We start from the raw sequence: 21,055 nt of genomic DNA on the forward strand, positions 1-21,055 counted from the left end.
AAATTTGACTCAATGCAGAGACACTGCACATCTCTGGGGTAAAAAGCAAATTAGTTGGGCCACCTCATTGACAATCTGACTCATGCTGGTCTGAATCACTACATTATCTATTTATTGAATTGATATCCCAACTTTCTCCCAAGATGGGATTCAAGGCAGCATAAAGTGTGTGACTTTCTCACTTATGCAGATGTATTTTGCTATGTCCTAAACTTTGAGAAATACCATTCACTGTGATGTGTCTTTAGAGATACAAATAATTTTTTAGAGAGCATCAGGGACTGGTATATTGAAATAAATGGTGAGCCTTATAATCACATAACATTTTGATGAGGCTTATATATTGCTTTCATTAATCCATACTGGGGAAGCATTGCTCTTTCAAACATTCCAGACTATAATTTCCACCATCCTTTATGATTAGGTAGAGCTTATAAGAGCTGTTAGCCAAAACATCTGGGTACTAGCCATGCTGTACCTCTGCTTTCATATTTTTATTTTAAAATTATCACAATGTTACTTGCTATATTTTTGTTTTGATTTTTAATTTAACCATTCCAAAACATTTCATGCAGTAGAACATGACAAATAAATTAAATTATAGGATTAGCTACTAAAACAATTCAGAGGGAAAACTATGAAAAGCATACTTCCTATTAAACTATGAATTCTTAGCAAAAGTATGTTTTTCAAAAGAAATTTGTATTCATTGCTTCAGGGCTACAATGAAAAATACCTTACCCTTAGCTGCTAATTTTGATTTCTATTAAGTTTAAACTCAAAACTGAGCCACATTGGCAGATTAAACTCTGAAGTCTTATATAGGGAAGAGAACTTCCTGAAATAAAGCTCAAGATATTTGAGACTTTAAAGCTCAAAACCAGCATTTTCCACTCAACTTGTAAAAACTGCATATGTTCCAGAACTGGTAAGATATAGATTCTGTCCAGCACACATCTAAACTAAACCACATTCTATACCACTTTAAGTTTCTGATTCATTTTCAAAGGCAATCCTACATTGCAATAGTCCAGCTTAAAGAGTTGCACTTAAAGAGCATAGTAGTTTGGTGCCATCTTCTAGCCAAGGTATCAGTGCATTTTTAAAAAAGCATTTTGGGTGGCAGTTTTCCTGTAGGAACATGGGGTCCAACCCTATCTGAAAGTAAGTCACCTCAATAGGGCAAAACTGGTTTCCATATGAAACAATTACTTTCTCAGCTCATCCGGTTTCTTAGTAACATTGCTTAGATTTCCATGAATGGAGAATTAATTGGTTCGTCTCTTTATTCAAAGGGAAAACTAAGAAAAGCACACTTTTAGATAAACTGCAATTTTAAAAGTGAAATAATGTTTTCCAAAAGAGAAAAAGGGTTGTATTAATAGCTTCAGGCTACAACTGAAACAAAAACCCCTAGTCTTAGCAGCTAATTTCAATTTCCTGAAGGCTTCATTCGTTTTCCGAAGAAGTGATTGCCATCTCTCTCTGCAAGGAAAGGAAGACATTTACCAGCATACTGATGAAGCTTCGTGTTATCAAGTGATCTGTCTCAAAAATTTCATGTAAAAAAAGCACATGAGAAAAAATGGAAAGCTGTTGACTCCATATATGATAATTGTCTTGGAGAGCAGCAACAGTTTCTCAGCATAACATTCTAGTACCTGGACCTGCCCTCCAAGAAGGATTTGAACTTCTACTCAGCTGTGATCTTTCATCTTAACCTTTGATTGAAGGCACAGAGGGACACTGAGAAGTGCAAAAGAACAAAAAGAGTCATACCTCCATAGCCCCATTCATTGACCAAAGCAATAAAAGTTGTTGCTATCCTCAACAAGGCCTGAGGGCACAGTAAATTATACTGTATATGTTTCCAAGTTGCCTTATGGCAACCCCATAGTTTCTAAGGCAAGAAATAATCAGGGGCATTTTTACAAAGTATTTAACCAGTTACTTTGCACACACATTAAAAAAGCAGAATGAAAGAGACTTAAATGGTCAGTCATCTGACATTTGAAATCACTGTCACTGCTTTCTGGAATACCTTGCCAGTTGGCATAAAATATGGGATTGGTTATAAGGGCTGAAATCAGAAAGCTCCACAGTTTCTTTTTAAAAAGGATAAATTACTCACAAACAAGTGTCGACTAGCCTGCCGGCCATTGTGGCTAGTATTTCATGAGGAAAAGTGTTGAGGGTTGAATCGATGCATTGTAACTCAGTTATTTCCAAGATCCTTATCTATGATGTGAACAAATGCATATCAACTATGCAAGTTAACAGCTGTTTGCTGTGGTGAGATATTTTAAAATGCCTCAAGAAACACTTTTGGGAATAAACTCATGAAGTCCTAATTGTAAAATAAGAATTTGTTAGCAAGGACCAGGATGGCTGTGGGAACCATTGGGGAAACTCTGAATGTTTCAGCCTGCAATTCCCATCAGTTCCTCCCACTATGACAATTGATAAGGAATTGAGGGAGTTATGATCCAAAACATCTGGAGAGCCATAAATTCAGTTGTCCTGCAATAGGATGTTATCTGTTACTGTTAAGCATTTATTATGACCTCCTTGGGATTCTGAGATTTGTAGTCCGGAAAGTAATTTTTGCAAACTCTGGTAATTAAATAACAGGGTGCCTCTGAGCTCATATTCAACACTAGAATTTATTTTCAGTCAAAGAATTCAGCTAATAGTCGCATGAAAGAAAGTTCATGTGGTTATCAACCCATCAGTAAGATAGCTAAAACCTTATTGGATGTTGTTGTCAGATTTAGAAGAAATCTATATTCATGTTCCTTGTTTGCAAAACATGATCAAATGAGAAAAGGTCAGGGTGGGATTGTGCAATTGAGCTTCATCAATAAGTTGAGTTCCCATCAGAAGCAGCCCTAGGTAATTTCGCCTTGTAGGCGAACCTAGTGGCCACGCCCCCACCCGAAATTGCGCCCTCCCCAAGGCCCCGCACATACTTTCGGCAGCAGCGGTGGCGGCGGGGACCATCGGCTCCCTCCTCGCCAGAAGAGCTAGGCCTCCTTTCGCGAGAAGGGAGCCGATGGTCCCCCGCTGCCATCACCACCTTGGGGGCACCTCGACGGCGCTCCAGGGACAATGCGCCACAAGCGGCCGCTTACATTGGCCGTTATGTTGGGCCGGCACTGGTTCCCATGTTTGAGAGATTCTGGGAATTGTAGAAAAATAACTTCCCCAAACTTTGTTCATTGTAAAGGTGTATCCATTCCCTCAATCACAGTTGTAATAACAATCCAAGCAGATCAAGCAGGCCAGAGAATTTCTCTCTACCGACGATGTAGGCAAGTCCTTCAGGGTTGAGCCTATTTTTTCAGAAGCTGAAATCCCTTCACAAAGTCATCATTCTTTTCTGTGTTCACCACTGGAAATATATATGGCAGAAAGCTCATTCTTCAGTGTCCCCTCTGAATAAACATCCAGGAAAGAATCCACACCATTTAAGGAAGTAAACAACAAAAGAAGTAAAAAAAGGAGTGGGGGTTAACTAATGGGAATCAATGGCTATTTGTCAGTGTTTTGTTTAAAGCTGTTGCCAGGAGTATTTTTCATATCAGCCACACATAGCTTTTTAAACCATCTTCTGGAGAATGTCAAGGGCCTGGGCATATTTGTTGCCTACAAATATGCCTACACTTTCCTTACAATGAAATGGATATGATGGGAGAGAAAGTGCCATAGCCTTCCCTTGAACAGCTTCATTTTCTTGAGCTTGAGTTACTCCTGAAGGTCACACATGCTTTTGGTAAACTTGGAACTGTGCTCTGCAACTCTTTGAGAAGTGTGTGAAAAATGATCCAATTCTTTCTCATGGCTCAAAAAATCCTTATTGATAAATCCTCTTGTAATAGGTGCTCAGGCACCCAGGGAGTGTTCTGTTGCCTCCAGGTGCTTTTCCATGCCTGGGTTTTGGATCATGACTTTAAGACCTTATGTTGCTGAGTTGGAGTGGATCCAAAAAAGCTACCTACCAAAATACATTCATTGTACATAAAGAGGCCAATAGCATTACACTTCATCATTATTTGCATTCTGTCATATGCCCTGGACAACACAGTTTTCAGGGTTTTGCAATGCCCAATCCTTGGCATCTTTTGGCAGTTCGAAGAGAGATGCTTGAAAGAAACCCTGGAAAACCTATCTGGGCCATGGCTGGACAAATTTCCAATTCTGAACAGGCTCCACAAGTGACATTCCTTGGTAGGACTAGAGCAGGGGTCCTCAAACTTTTTAAGTGGAGGGCCGGTTCATGGTCCCTCAGGCTGTTGAGGGGCCGAATTATCATTTGAAGAAAAAAAAAACGAATAAATTCCTATGCACACTGCACATGTCTTATTTGTAGTGCAAAAAGAAAAAAAAACCCAACAACAACAACTATTTATTTATTTATTTATTTACTACATTTATACCCCACCCTCTCTCACCCCAAAGGGGACTTAGAGTGGCTTACAAGTTGTATGTACATACAATATATTATATTATTGGCATAGCACAATATTAGCATTATACATTACTATATTGTCCTATACCACTACCGTAATATTATTAGTAATATTACATTTAATATATAATGTATAATTAATGTTATTATATTGTATAATTATTAGTATTATATTGTATTACATTATAATATTAGTATCAATATTATATGTATACACAATATATTCACTTATTACCATAGCACAATATTAGTAAATGAAAGAACAATACAATATTTAAAAATAAAAACAATTGTAACCAACATAAACCTATCAGGATTTCAATGGGAAGTGTGGGCCTGCTTCTGGCCAATGAGATAGTTAAGTTAAGTAGGATTGTTGGTATTCTGTGCCTTCAAGTCATTTCAGACTTTGGGCGAGCCTAAGTCTTAATACTGAGGGCGGGGGGCAGGTAAATGACCTTGGAGGGCCGCATCTGGCCCCCGGGCCTTAGTTTGGGGACCCCTGGACTAGAGTCACTGGACCAAGAAAAGTAAATGTGATCAGATGTAACTTCCTGCATTTTATAAATTTCTCCAACTGTGATATGTACACGAGGAGAAGTCCAAGAGCAGTAGCTTTACTTCCAGCAAAGCAGAACTCAATTGCATGCAACCATTTTCCTATCTCCAAAGCATAATTCACTTCCAGGTATGCTATTTAAAAGTTGCATATCTCTAAATGCCGTTTTATCATCTGGGTGGATGAAATCTGTGGGAAGGAGATTCCTCATCCCTGGTATAGACTACAGATATTGTATGTACTTTCACATCCCCTGTTGATTTAATGCAATCCTATGATTTTCATAGGGTTTTCTTTGGTAAGAAATAGAATAGTTTTGCAATTTCCTTCCTCTGAATTATAGCCCACAGCACTTGGTATTCATTGACAGTCTCCTGTCCAAGTATGAACCAGCACTGACCCTGCTTAGCTTCCAAGATCAGATGGTGCCCTTTAAGGTATTTAAGCCATTACAGATTATGGTGGATGATAGAGAGACAGGCAGATAGGTAATACGTAGAGATGATACAGTAGAGTCTCACTTATCCAACATAAACGGGCCAGCAGAATGTTGGATAAGTGAATATGTTGGATAATAAGGACGGATTAAGGAAAAGCCTATTAAACATCAAATTAGGTTATGATTTTACAAATTAAGCACCCAAACATCATGTTATACAACAAATTTGACAGAAAAAGTAGTTCAATACTCAGTAATGCTATGTAGTAATTACTGTATTTACAAATTTAGCACCAAAATATCACTATGTATTGAAAATATTGACTACAAAAATGCGTTGGATAATCCAGAACGTTGGATAAGCGAGTGTTGGATAAGTGAGACTCTACTGTATATAATCTGGTTAGACACTTGCAACTTTTCTAAGAACTTACTTACATGGAGCAGTTGTTAAAAACTGTTTACAGTTTTGGAACTGGCTTTCACTGATAACGGTGATTGTTGTAACTGGAGATTAGGGATGGTTGGGCTGGCATTCACTGTGTGAGACCATAAGTATGGTGCTCACACATAGATACCTCCTATATAAGATTCCAGCTATACTTTTAAAAAAACTAATATAAAAAGTTGAGAGACAATCAATATATCAGACATTTGAGTGGTTGAACAAGGAGTCCTGGTTCAAGTCTTGCACTAGTTCCTTCATTCATGATGAGAGGAATTGGGAGTTTCAGGACATACAGGTTTGGACTACAACACCGTACCTAAAGATCCTTCAGGATGGGGAAAGGCATGACCATAGTGAGCCACTTGTGCTACTTCTTGCTTTAAAAGCTTCACATTTTGCTATATTCTCCCATTCTGAGCAATGTATCAGTGAAGAAGGCCTCAAGCTTATCTGTCTCTGCCAACCTGAAGTATTTGCTGGCTGTTGGGCTTGAGTAACCTGATAGGGACAATGCCACATATTGTTAAGACCCAGACAGAACAAGGAAGATGACCAGACCACATCAACTATATCATATTTTCTACATACATGGATTCCTGCTGTAAGTATTGAAGACAATGTTTTCATTCCCCCTTTGAGGAAGAATCCTGCCTAGAACAGTGTAAAGAACAGATCCAGTTCTTCCTGGTTGATTCAGATTGTTTTTGCATTTTCTAAAGATTTCTTTTGTAATTGAGATACATTATATTATCCTCCCATACAAGCCTGTCTGAACTCTGAGATCTTCAGGAAAGACATTTCTCTCATCCTCACAAACATATTTGGTGGAAACTTGGGAGACGGCCTTTTCAATTGGTGCTTCAACTCTCTGAAATAACATTTTAGGGTGGTTAGGCTGTCTAACCAGTTTTAGTTGAAGGCTTTCCTTATTTTGGGACAGTTTTTAAAAATAAAAATATATAATGGGATTTATCTTTTATTGTTGTATTGCTTTTAATCTGTTTTCAATTTACTTTGTTTTGATTTTATAGGTAGTTAAATATTATTTTAATATTAACTTTCTGTGTGTATTTTGCTATTTGTGTTTTACTGTATCCCTTTTTATTCTGCAAGCCACCTTGAGTCCCATTTTTGGGGAAAAGATGGAATATGAATAAACTGATTAATAGAGATACAATATTGCATAGATGGAGGAGATTGTTCAGAGATTTTGTAAAAGACAGAAATTGACACATATTTTGCAAATCTTATTTTGGGCAAAATATTTTGGACAATGAAGGAGGAAGATTGAAAATTCCAGTCAGAAAGACTGGGAGGCTTTACAATTTCCACACAATTGATTGTACCTGAACATGAGTTTATTGAAAAGGTAAGTTGCTGTTAAGCTGCATAGAAAACAGTCCAAATTGCTGGTTGTTCATGCTGAAAAAAAACTTTGAAGGATGAATGGTAGACAATTATGACATAGGATGACATAGGTTTTCTTTACTCACAAAATCTTGGGCTAGTCCTGATAGGATTCTGTTACTTGAACTTGAGTCAACGGCATCTGGAATTTTTTTTAAATGCATGTTTCATATGAAGTTAGCAATTTGAAAGGTGCTAAACTGATAAGCCTAGACATTGCCGCCTTCAGTTACAAATACACTAGAGCAAAAGGAACATCACAGCACGTACTTTGACAGTGTATGATGTCCACATAGCAAAGTCTCTCCTTAAAAAATATAGCTACCATGACCTTGTAGAATTGTTTTGAAATGTTGCCATGGTGAGGGGGTATATCTGGCAATTTTATCTAAGAAATAATCTTTGTGGAACTACCATAGACTTTCGTTTGTCATGGAACCAATTCCCAGGGCTGAATTTGCAAGCCCTGGATTTGGAGCCATAACATAAACAATCCTGAATGCCTCATGAAAACACCTGGCAGCAGAGCATGGGAACTCGGGGTTGAAAATCTAAACAATTATAATGAGTAGTTTGTGTGGGAATAGTAGAAATGTGAGACAGGGGGTGGGGTTTAGTGATGATATTTACGTGTGGTGTTACGTTGCAACCAAGGTGATAAAATTGCTTGTGTGTAAACATTATGTCATTCTCGACTTTTTCCAAGTCGCGTGTTCTTCAATAAAGATTGGTTTGATAGCAGCTGTCTTTGATCTGCGTTCATGCTGGTCGTTTGAAGTGAGCGTGACATTTAAGTCGAGAATTCCCATTCTCACCCTCCTGCGGAGTCGCAGTGAAGTGAAAATGAGTGGAGGGGGCGATCAAAGCCCGAAAGGAGCAGAGGGGCCCTTGCCTGAGGCTCGGCCGCTGGGAGAGGAAACGCTACAAGCCATCGCTTCCTCTACCGGATACCCCAGACCGAACGGAATTACCCAAAGGATTCCCAGAGGAGGAAGAGGTGTCTCAGCAGCGGCAGAGACCAGTTGGGGGTCTGGAGGGAGCATGCCGGAGACCGTGGCCCTACGGTTATCTATCTTGGAGACCAACCTGTCCAGGCTGTCGGAAACCGTGGGAAGATTGGTGCCGCTGTTGGAGGAGAATCTCCAGAGGGAGCCCACTCAATACGGTGCCGAAAAAGAGCCGAGTAAGGACGAGGCTTGGAGCCAGAGGGGCCAGCGCGCATCGACGCAGAGCCCAACGGCAACAGGCGGTGGTGGAGATGAGGAGTATTGGCAGGAGCTGGAGTTCCGAGAAAGGATGGCGCGCGAGGAGGATCGCCAGCGAGCCTTGGAGGCTCTGAGACCACCAACTCCAACAGTACTTCCAACCCCCCGAATGGGTGTCGGGGTTGAAAGACCGCGGGGACCAGGGATCGGGTCCAGCGGGTTGGTGGAAGAATGCGAGGAGGAGCCGGAGATCCATGGAGACGGGGAGGATGCACCGTACGGCGAAGGAGTGCGAAGTGCGGGGGCTACAGCAGGACCTGCGTTCAGATGGGTGGAAGGGCCAACAGCAGCAGCGGAATTCCGAGGGCCGCGGGGAACGACCGCCGGGCTGGGACGCGGAGTGATCAAAGGGCCAGCTCAGGGGAACCTGATGCAACCCCTCCCCAGACCACCCATGCAAAGGCAGCGGGCCGCAGAATGGATGCCTAGGAGAGAGGAGCTCAAACTGGAATACGGAGGGGAATCATCCGAACTGAACTTTTTCCTCATTGGCATCAGAGGATACATGGAGGACAATGCACACACATTCCCCTCCGAAGGAAGCATGGTTCGGGCCATTGATAATACTCTAAAGAGGGGAGCGGCCAGCTGGTACGTGCAACTACATGCCAGACGCGACCCGTGCTTGGGGTCAGTGCCCCAATTCCTCGCCGCACTGGAAAACCGATTTAGAGACCCGCTGGAGCAATTGAGGGCTCGAGACCAACTAAAAGGAATAAAGCAGAGGGACAAGACGGTACCCGAGTACGCAGAAGAATTCCTCCATCTCGCGGAAAGGGTACCAGAGTGGTCCGAAGTGACCAAAGTGGAGATATTCAAAGAGGGACTGCGCCCCGAAGTATTTAGTTGGGCGGCGCACAGAGATGACCCAGAGACACTACAGGGTTGGATTCAACTGGCAGGGCGCGTCGAATCCACCCTGTCCCAAGTAAAGCGCTTCCGGAGCGGCGGCGGCCAGCAGAGGCCGGTGGCGAGGGGTCGGGGAGAAACGAGGAAGCAGGAGAGACCCGGAGGGAGGCCGGGAATCCCCTTCAAAGGAGACGACAACAGACCTAAGCCGGGATGCTTTGTATGTGGGAAGACGGGCCATCGGGCGGCAGAATGTTGGGCCCGAAAGGGAGAACCGCCCAAAGCCTCAAAGCCCACGCCAGCAGCCGGGAGACGAGCGGAGGAGGAGGTGCGAGCCCCAGAATCTCCGGAGAGGCTGGTGAGTCAAGACAAACGCATGCTGGTAGTGCCGATCTGCTTGTCGGGGTTAGAGAATCGGGCCACCTGTAGAGCATTCGTGGATTGTGGTTGCTCTAGGAACATTATAACCCCGGAATTAGCAGGGGCGCTAAAATGCCAGCAGACGCTGCTTGACTCCCCAATTGCATTTTCGCAGCTAGATGGATCAGTTGCTGCTGGGGAAGTATCTACGAAAGAAATACAGGGGATCCCATGTAAAATAGGCAAATGGGAAGGAAGAATATCCTTTGTGATAGCCCCTATTGCCACATACAATATCATACTAGGGATTCCATGGCTTGAACAGGCAAACCCCGAAGTGGATTGGAAGGGAAAGAGCCTGGCATTTAAAGAGCAACAAACACAATGGGAGATAAGCAAAATAGCAGAAGAAGAGAGCGAGGGAGATGAAGCGGGGGAAATAGACCAAGAACTATTGCCCCCTGAATACAGGGACTTTGTGGATGTGTTCAATCAGAAAGAGGCAAGTAAATTACCTCCCAAAAGGAATATAGAAGTAGAAATCGAAATAACCCCAGGAGCAAACTTACCAAAGCCAAAAGTGTATCCCATGTCTGTTCAGGAGAAGGAGGAATTGAGGAAATACATTGATAAGAATCTGGCGCGAGGCTTCATTAAGCCGTCCAGCTCCCCTTTGGGAGCCCCAGTGTTATTTAGGAGAAAGAAAGACAACTCTTTAAGACTGTGCATTGACTATCGAAATTTAAATGCAATTACTAAGGATAATAAATACCCTATGCCCTTAGTAAAGGATCTGATTACAGTGTTAAAGAAAGGGAGCATATTTACCAAACTTGATTTAATTGAAGCTTTTCATAAATTAAGAATCAAACCCGAGGACACTTGGAAAACTGCATTTTCCTGCGCATTCGGACATTTTGAATATCAAATTTTGCCGTTTGGTTTAAAAAATGGCGGCGCTTGCTTTATGCAGCTTATAAATGAAATCTTACATCCACTATTATATCGAGGAGTATTCATATTTTTGGACGATATCCTTATCGTAAGCGAGGACAGAGAGCAACACATTGAACTAGTCCGGGAAGTTTTGCAAAAACTGAGGGAAGCAAAACTGTATGCGAAACTTTCCAAATGTGAATTTAACAAAACGCAAATTGACTTCTTGGGGTATCGAATATCTCCAGAGGGGTTAGCTATGGACCCATCCAAAGTGTCGGACGTAAGAGAATGGGGAGTGCCTCAAACCAGGAGACAATTGCAATCGTTCCTAGGATTTGCAAATTTTTATAGATCATTCATAAAAGGCTTTGCACAAATAACCGCACCCCTCACAGAACTTTTGAAAACAAAGGGGAAAGGGGAGACGGCGAAAGTGAAAGCCCCTGGCGCCAAGTTGAGCTGGACGCCAGAATGCCAAAAGGCTTTTGAAACTCTAAAAGAACGATTTACAGAAGAACCTGTCCTAAAGCACCCTGACATTCAAAGCCCTTTCATAATACATTGTGATGCTTCGGATTGTGCATACGGAGCAGTACTATTGCAAAAACATCAAAATGGGAACCTAAAACCTTGCGGATATTTGTCTCGGAAGTTCAGTGAAACTGAGAAATGTTGGCCCATATGGGAAAAGGAAGCATTAGCTATATTAAAGGCCTTGGAATGCTGGCGACACTTCCTCGAAGGGAGTGGAATCCCATTTGAAATTTGGTCTGATCATAAGAACCTCCAGTACTTAAAATCTCCTCGAAAATTATCCCCCAAACAAATTAGATGGGCACAATACTTCAGCAGGTTCGATTTCCAATTAAAATTTTTCCAAGGGAAACAGAATGTTTTGGCAGATGCTCTTTCACGCATGCCTCAGCACGAGGACATAACCACAGCAAAAGAGGGAACGTTATTTTCCGAAAAACAATGGGGTTTAGCTGTCAGTACAAGAGCGCAGGCTCAAAGGGAGAGCACTGCCACTATCAAATTTGACAAAGAAGATAGTTGGGAAAAAGAGCTGAGACAGTCATATGAAGGAGATCAGTGGATCTTATCCAACGCGGAAAAAGGGGAGCAGAAGGGGGGATTTTGGTTTGTGAAAAAGAAACTGTACATCCCAGCAATATTGAGGATTAAGATTTTGCATCGTTTTCATAATAACCAGAGCGCTGGTCATATGGGAATTACAAAAACGACGAAGGCGATAGTAAAACACTGTTGGTGGCCAGGGATGAGAAAGGATATAAAAAATTATGTTATACAATGTGATGATTGTGCCAGAAATAAATCGAGAGGAGGGAAGCCAATGGGACTATTACAATCGGTAGCAGAACCTACCAGACCTTGGGAATGTGTAGCCATGGACTTTGTGGGAGAACTGCCTGTTAGCAGGGGACATCGCTACGTATGGACAGTATTAGACCTGTTTTCTAAACAGGCCCACTTTATAGCACTGACTAAACTACCATCGGCAGAGAAACTGGCTGAATTATACATAAACCACATTTACAAACTTCATGGATGTCCCAGTAGAGTGGTCAGTGATAGGGGTGTTCAATTCGCAGCAAAATTCTGGGAAAAATTCTTGGAAATGCTAGGAGCAGAAAGGAGCCTAAGTTCTGCTTTTCACCCCATGACAAACGGGGCGGTAGAACGTACTCAACAGACGCTTGGGCAGTTCCTTCGCATGTACTCTAATATGAGACAAAATGATTGGTCTAAGTGGCTAGCCTTCGCTGAACTAGCTTTTAATTCTACCATACATTCCGCAACAAATAAAACCCCTTTTGAAGTAGTTTATGGGTATGAGATTCAGCCTCTGCCCCAATTGCCAAGGTGGGCAGAGAATGAAGAAACAGGGGCAGGGAAATGGAAAACCCAAATGCTAGAATGTTGGAGTCAGGTGACTGCATCCTTAAAAGAAGCACACAAAAAGTATAAAACATTCGCAGACAGGAAAAGAGTGGAAGGCGATAAATTGGAGAAAGGGGGCTTAGTGTGGTTAAGCACACAAAACATCAAATTGGGGCTACCTTCAAGAAAACTAGGCCCCAAATTTATTGGACCTTTCAGGATACAGGATGTGATAAACGAAGTGACTTTCCAATTGTCCTTGCCAAAAAGCTTGGGGAAAATACATCCAGTATTCCATCGCAGTTTATTAAAAAAGTATATGGGTACTTTGGACAAAATGGATACCTAGTGTTCTTGTTTGATTTATTTCAGAGTCGTGATGGAGGAAGCACAGAAGAGGAGGACGGAGAAAAGGGGGGCGCCAATTCCCAGGGCTGAATTTGCAAGCCCTGGATTTGGAGCCATAACATAAACAATCCTGAATGCCTCATGAAAACACCTGGCAGCAGAGCATGGGAACTCGGGGTTGAAAATCTAAACAATTATAATGAGTAGTTTGTGTGGGAATAGTAGAAATGTGAGACAGGGGGTGGGGTTTAGTGATGATATTTACGTGTGGTGTTACGTTGCAACCAAGGTGATAAAATTGCTTGTGTGTAAACATTATGTCATTCTCGACTTTTTCCAAGTCGCGTGTTCTTCAATAAAGATTGGTTTGATAGCAGCTGTCTTTGATCTGCGTTCATGCTGGTCGTTTGAAGTGAGCGTTTATGGCCATCCTATGTATGACCGACCTCTAAGTCAGTCTATCATCACAACCCTATTCAGGTCTTTCAGATTCAGGGCCATGGCTTCCTTGATTAAGTTTATCTGTCCAAAGTACAATGAGCTTGGTTGATTCATCTTTACATCTAGGCGAATGTTCAGGCTTGATTTGCTCTATGATCCCTTTATTTGTCTTTTTAGTAGTACAGTAGAGTCTCACTTATCCAACATAAACGGGCTGCCAGAATGTTGGATAAGCGAATATGTTGGATAATAAGGAGGCATTAAGGAAAAGCCTATTAAACATCAAATTAGGTTATGATTTTACAAATTAAGCACCAAAACATCATGTTATACAACAAATTTGACAGAAAAAGTAGTTCAATACGCAGTAATGCTACGTAGTAATTACTGTATTTACGAATTTAGCACCAAAATATCATGATGTATTGAAAACATTGACTACAAAAATGTGTTGGATAATCCAGAACGTTGGATAAGCGAGTGTTGGATAAGTGAGACTCTACTGTACATGGTATTGGTAGAACTCTTCTTCCTAGTTTCACTGTCCAGGTTTCACAACTGTATATAGAAATGGAAAACACAGTATCAAGAACAATCTTATCTTTAGTATTCAGTGATACACTGGATCATTAATATCTGCTGAGGCTTGGTTTCAGGACCTCCTCTCCAACATATGGATAACAAATCTCAAGTACCATTGTGTAGAAAAATGCCATCATGTACCACCTACTGTTGCTTTTCTTTCTTTTTGGCTGCAGAAAATGTCTTTTTGGATTCCTTCCAGGCAATGTCCCCAACTTCAGCCCAAAATTCTTCTGGCTCCTGGTCATTAGACTTAATAGTGCAAATCTACTTTTCACATTATCTTTAAATTCTATGTTGATTTGTTAATGTACTGTTTTAGCTTTACTTTGCAGTTCATATTCTATACCGGGCTCCTGGTGGTGGTGCAGTGTGTTAAAGCGCTGAGCTGCTGAACTTGCAGACTGAAAGGTCCCAGGTTCAAATCGGAATGAGAGCGGAATGAGCGCCCACTGTTAGCCCCAGCTCCTGCCAACCTAGCAGTTCGAAAACATGCAAAAGTGAGTAGATCAATAGGTACCGCTCTGGCGGAAAGGTAACGGCGCTCCATGCAGTCATGCAAGCCACATGACCTTGGAGGTGTTTGCGAACAACACCGGCTCTTCGGCTTGGAAATGGAGATGAGCACCAATCCCCAGAGTCGGTCACGACTCGACTTAATGTTAGGGGAAAACCTTTATCTTTACCTATTCTATACCACAATCTGTTCTTGGTCTTGTTTACGCAGAGGAAATGGAGCTTCCCTATCTTCTGCTTCCAAGTATGTACTCTATTTAATTTCTATATTGTCTACCAAGTGTTGTCCATGTATGCAATCCCCTCTTTAGTTGCTTTTATATGTTTGTGATGAATAAACTTTTAGTTTTGTAAAAATTCTGCTTCATTTCTTGATCCTGTGCCAAATTTCCCTACACTCTTTAATTTTGCTCTCTTTCTGACTTTTGAATTCTAAACACTTATGCTTGGCAAGAACTTTTGTTTTGATATGTGGTCGCTTCCCTCCTGGACACAAGCATAGTATATTTTCATTTATTTTACTTCTATTTCTGTAGCTGGAGTATAAACTTGGATCAAGCTTGTATTGAGGTGCTTTTCCTGAAATCGTGTTGGTATTACTCAATCGGATTTGGTATTAGATCCTTAGACTGCTTTTGCTGTATTTCTCCTCACTAGAAATGTTACCCCATTTCTTCTTAGATCTTCATTTGTTGAGTAAAATATTGTGTGATTAACTGACCAAAATGTCCAATTACTGTCCACTTTAACTGAAATATCCCAAGTATTGCATTATTTTTACATTACATTTTTAAAAGCGATGCTTAGCTTAGACTGATTCTCAAATTCCATGTTCCGATAATGTGTTGTGAAGTTTTGGACTTTCAGCTGTGAGCATGTCAACTGCTGGCATCTTTTCAGCTTGAGTTTGTTGCATCATTAGCCACAATGCTCATCATACATGTTCTCTACCCTTCCACAGTTGCTCATGGAGTGTCCTCCCACCCAGAATTTCATCATCTGGCATTATCTTTTGTTTTTAATGGATCATTTCATCATAAGGTTTTCATGGTAAAGACATTCAAGAGGGTTTCATTGTGCTTATTACTGTACAGTACTAAGAAATATTAGCTGCAGTGACACTGCTATTGTCTCTGAGAAATCCTTCACCAGTGCTACCCTGTACTACTGCTGCCATCTAGTAGGTGTTTCATACTTATGACCTCATCACATATGGCCTTCTGGCTCAGTCCTAGGATGCTTCCAGGATGGAGCTGGGATGGAGTTCACCACAGCAATTTACAGAACACAGGGCTACTCCCGGCAGGGCTCTGTCCTGGTTCCATCCTAGAAATGTTATAGGACGGAGCCCTGAGAACGTGGGTATCCATTTTCTTTTTTCTTTTCTTTTTTTAATTTAGATTTTTATTCGGTTTTCATTTGTGTTACATAAAAGAGGGGGATACAATCTGAGGGTAGGAAGGGACTAATAGGAAAGAGTAAATGGATTCCAGATTTCTAAATTCTAAATTCTAAGGGAGTATAGGGGGAGGGGAAGGTTTCAGAGTGTAAGGTATTTTCGTCTTCCATTCTTTGTTCTTCACGTTATATATTCTGTTACATTCAGTCTTATCCATATGTTCTGGACTCATCCATATTTTAATTTGGACCTGTTTGGAATCGTCAAAATATTGGAGACAAATACACGAGGAAACGCAAAAAATATGAAACAGAACATTCCCAATGAAAACAGAATAACGGAAAGTATTAAAGATCTGAATAAGAATGATGACATTTTATTAACTTACATTATGACAGTTGCAAGAATGACCTATGCAAAATATTGGAAATTGCAAGAAATACCATCAAAAGATCAATAGTTAGAAAAAAATTATGAAATTTATGACATGGACAGAATGACCTTTTGCTTAAAGAAAGTAAAGGGAAAATATTAAGAACAACAGTTTGGAGGGGTTATGTAGAATACAGGGGAAAAGCAAAGGTCTAGAAAATAACTAAGAGTTCCCGCAAATTAAAATATGGATGGGTATCCATTTTTTGATAGCCTACAATGGGGCCAGTGTTGGGAGAAGCTGGCTGGTGACACGTTCTTCTATATCCCCTCTGTCGCCTACATTAGGAAGTTCAATGTGATGAGGTCCATAGCCTGATTCCTTAGCAGACATCAGTTTTATATGTGATGAGGTCCATAGCCTGATTCCTTAGCAGACATCAGCACTGTGGCCATCCACATAACCTCTTGCCACATAGGACCACATGATCCCATCACCACAGAAAGGTAGTGCCACTGGTAGGAAAGAGATTATTTTCTACTCTGACTTGCATGGCAAGTTAAACATTTTTGTCTTTCTATAAAAGTAGTACAAATGCTTATTTTAAAAGATTTAGAACAATGTGGTCTATTGAATTTGGGCGGGGGGGGGGGGGGAGAAGATCTTAATAAATAATTTGAACTACTTTGCAATCATATGCTGGATCAGACCCCAGATCTGTCTGACCCAGCACAGCAATCAAAACTTACATGTTAATATTAATTATATTAAATTTTTTTGTTTTATTCTAAAATATACAATTTACATTTTTTTAATAATTTCAAGGGAATTTGAGTGGAATGCTATAGAAGTGACATTTTAATGGGTTAATTCTCCCAACCTTGCTACTACTACCCCTGCCCTCATCATCTTATTTCTGGTGGTGAGCAGTGGCTGTGGCCAGAAGGTAGGAAAGAAGAGGTAGGAAGGAGGAGAGAGAGAAGATTTGGATTTGGAGGGGCTGAAAATTATCTGGAAATCTTTAAAATATGGGGGCCTATTCTAGAGTCTAAAGCAGTGGTTTTCAATCTGTGGGTCCCCAGGTGTTTTGGCCTACAACTCCCAGAAATCCCAGCCAGTTTACCAGCTGTTAGGATTTCTGGGAGTTGAAGGCCAAAACATCTGGGGACCTACAGGTTGAGAATCACTGGCCTAAAGCAATCCCATGTAACACTGTAGAACTTCCCCAGAAGATTATATGATACCAAAAAATTTCTCTGGAGACAGAGAGCCAATATATATGGGCAGGATTTTTTTTTGTTTAGATTTTTTTTCTACCTTTATTGTATGATTATGTTTCAGAACTGCTGGAATCTAGAGCCATTCTCCTCGCTATGTGAGCAGGCAAGTAAAATTTTAGGATAGTGCATGTGGCAGAGGTTAGAGTCCCTTATACTGATGTATATCAGCACAAGGTTAAAAGAGCAATGCTTTTATTTTCTGATAAACCTGGCCTTCGAAAGAGCATTTAACAAACTGACAAGTCCCTGAAGAGATTTCAAAAGATATCACATGTCTATGAGCAAACACATTGTTGTTTTAAGCCCTGCTGCTCTATCAGATTATCCAAATTTGGTCAGCTGCACCCTGTGTAGGTTTTTTTTCCTCCTGATATAAAAGGATGTATTACTAAGCTAGCGTTTTCTTGTTCAAAGAAGCAGAACTACAGTAGCTATCAATAGGGTATAAAATGGCAATTTAAGCCTCCATTAAACGTAAATAACCTTTCACATGGCCATGACTTCTAATGTTGTTATTTAAATATATTATTATTATCCATTGAAGTCTGAGTATAGATTATCAATATGACACTTTTAAACAAATGTGCATCTCTACTTGTTTGAGGCTATTTCTGCTTTGTAGACTCTAAGCAAAATGATGATGATGATGATGATAACAATAATAATGAAAAAAGTTATTGATGTCTCCATACCAGGTGACAGTCAAATTGAAGAAAAACAATAGGAAAAACTCAGCCATTATCAGGACCTCAAGATTAAACTGCAAAGGCTCTGGCATAAACCAGTACAGGTGGTCCCAGTGGTAATCGACATACTGGATGCCGTGCCAAAAGATCTCAGCCAACATTTGGAAACAATCTTCTTCTTCATTCACTCAGTCATTTCTGACTCTTCGTGACCTAATGGACCAGTCCACGCCAGAGTTCCCTGTCGGCCATCGCCGCTCCCAGCTCCTTCAAGGTCAAGCCAGTCACTTCAAGGATACCATCTATCCATCTTGCCCTTGGTTGGCCTCTCTTCCTTTTTCCTTCCATTTTCCCCAGCATCATGATCTTTTCCAAGCTTTCCTGTCTTCTCATGATCTGGCCAAAATACTTCATCTTTGCCTCTAATATCCTTCCCTCCAGTGAGCAGTCGGGCATTATTTCCTGGAGTTGGACTGGTTGGATCTTCTTGCGGCCCAAGGCATTCTCAGGATTTTCCTCCAGCACCAGAGTTCAAAAGCATCTATCTTCCTTCGCTCAGCCTTCCTTATGGTCCATCTCTCGCATCCATAGGTTACTATGGGGAATACCATTGCTTTAACAATGTGGACCTTCATTGCCAGTGTGATGTCTCTGCTTTTTACTATTTTATCGAGGTTGGCCATTGCTCTCCTCCCAAGAAGTAAACCTCATCTGATTTCCTGGTTGCAGTCTGCATCTGCAGTGATCTTCGCGCCTAGAAATATAAAGTCTGTCACTGCCTCCACGTTTTCTCCCTCTATTTGCCAGTTATCAATTGGTCTGGTTGCCATGATCTTGGTTTTCTTGATGTTTAACTGCAACCCAGCTTTTGCACTTTCTTCTTTCACCTTGGTGATAAGGCTCCTCAGCTCCTCCTCACTTTCAGCCATCAGAGTGGTATCATCTGCATATCTAAGGTTGTTAATGTTTCTTCCAGCAATTTTAACCTCCAGTACTTACCAGAAAACTCTGATGCAGCCCCTGGAGTGCTTTGGCTATTCACATAGCTGGCCAGGCTGAAGATGTTATGGAGCGGATGCCTCACCACTAGCAAGCAGCTCTTTCCCAGATGCATGCTGACAATATTGCATTTCAGGTCATGTGGTCACTTACTCAACATGACCTTTACCAAAATGCATGGTCTGGTTGGTCACAAGCAAGGAAAGAACTGCTTGCTGGCAGCAAGGGAAGGATAAGCCTGCTGGCATCATGGACAGCAAATTGGGATGGAATCACTGTAGGATGATCCAGAGTTAATCCCTTGTCCCGATGTCACAAAATAACATCTGAGTGCAGCGGGTATGTTGCAAATCCAGCCTGTGCATCATGTGGGCTCACCACAGCAACTGAGCAGTAAGTCCATATTATTTTGGTCATGTAGACATGGCCTTTGCTTCATGTTTCCACCCTGTCAGATGACTGGGTAGCTTTGACCTAACTGCTGTCTCTAAAACTATTTCGGAACTTGTGAAATTTCCCTATTTATGTTACATATTTCTTCACTGGAGGAAGGCTACAATAGAAATATGCTAAATAAACCCACTTGAAAGCACAACTTAGAAAAATTGCTTCGGGGGATATCAACTCCCAGAGTCTCGGAGCTAGTATATCTAGCTCTGGTGAAAGTAAGCACATGTCAAGGGAGTTTTTAAAAAATCGAGTCAGAAGTGAGTCGCTTCTGGTGGGAGAGAATTGGTCGTCTACAAAGACATTCCCCAGGGGATATCTGGATGTGCCGGAGGCTTATCTCATGTCCCTGCATGGGAAGCTAGGGCTGAGAGATGGGAGCTTACCCCGTCTTGCAGATTTGAACCGCCAACTTTCAGGTTAGCAGTTCAGCCAGCACAAGGGTTTAACCCATTGTAACACCGCAGCCCCTGGGAGTAAGAGTTATGCACATGTTCAAGCCACTTCCCTTTGATCCCTTTCTGGCCAATGATATGCTTCCCATGTATAAATGGGGAGGGGGGCACCCAAATTGTAACAGTCATTTTTCTTGCTTTGATTGCCTAAGGCAAAGCATTACTTTTTCTATAATGCACTATGTACTGATAATATTTATGCAAGTTGCATTTTTAGAGAATGGTGGAATAATGCACATTGGTATCGACCTCTGAACTTTCACAATTCAAGTCTGTCCAATAATGGAGAAGACACTTCTAAAAGAAGCTCATGTGCTGATTGGGCAGAATGGGCACAAGCCAATTGCTAACCTGCCATGATGATGTGTGCAAAAATGATCTGGAAAATCCCTTTCTTCTGGACACTGCTGACTGCTGAGCAATCTATGCTGTGTGTGCTATTTGTTTTGTGCTCTGCGGGTTAAAGGAGTTGACACACAGAAATGAAATACTCCCACACAGTTCAAACTCCCTACATTTAAATCTTGTTCAGATCCTACTTCTTAGGTTTTAATCCAATTTTTAAGTACAAATTTATACAGCTGTTACTCCAATCTAGAGAGCAAAACAGGAAAACAAATAACATTCCAATGTTATAGGATTTTGTTTCAGTTGGTGTTATTAGTGAAATGTGCACATAATCGGCTACTGGAAGTGGTGGGTTAGTAATTTCACGCCAGTAAATAACACGTAGACTTCTCCAGTGCTGCTATTTGGTTCCTACTATCACTTTAAGACTGCAAATTGTCCATGTTGTGCTTGTAGAAACAAGCCACAGAATTCAGAAATCCCTAGGCTAGAGGTAGGGGACTGCTAGTCAGGGATTTAGGGAGCTGAAGCTCAGTATTTAGAGA

This window comes from Anolis carolinensis, chromosome 4, assembly GCF_035594765.1.
Source record: "Anolis carolinensis isolate JA03-04 chromosome 4, rAnoCar3.1.pri, whole genome shotgun sequence".
Taxonomy (NCBI): domain Eukaryota; kingdom Metazoa; phylum Chordata; class Lepidosauria; order Squamata; family Dactyloidae; genus Anolis; species Anolis carolinensis.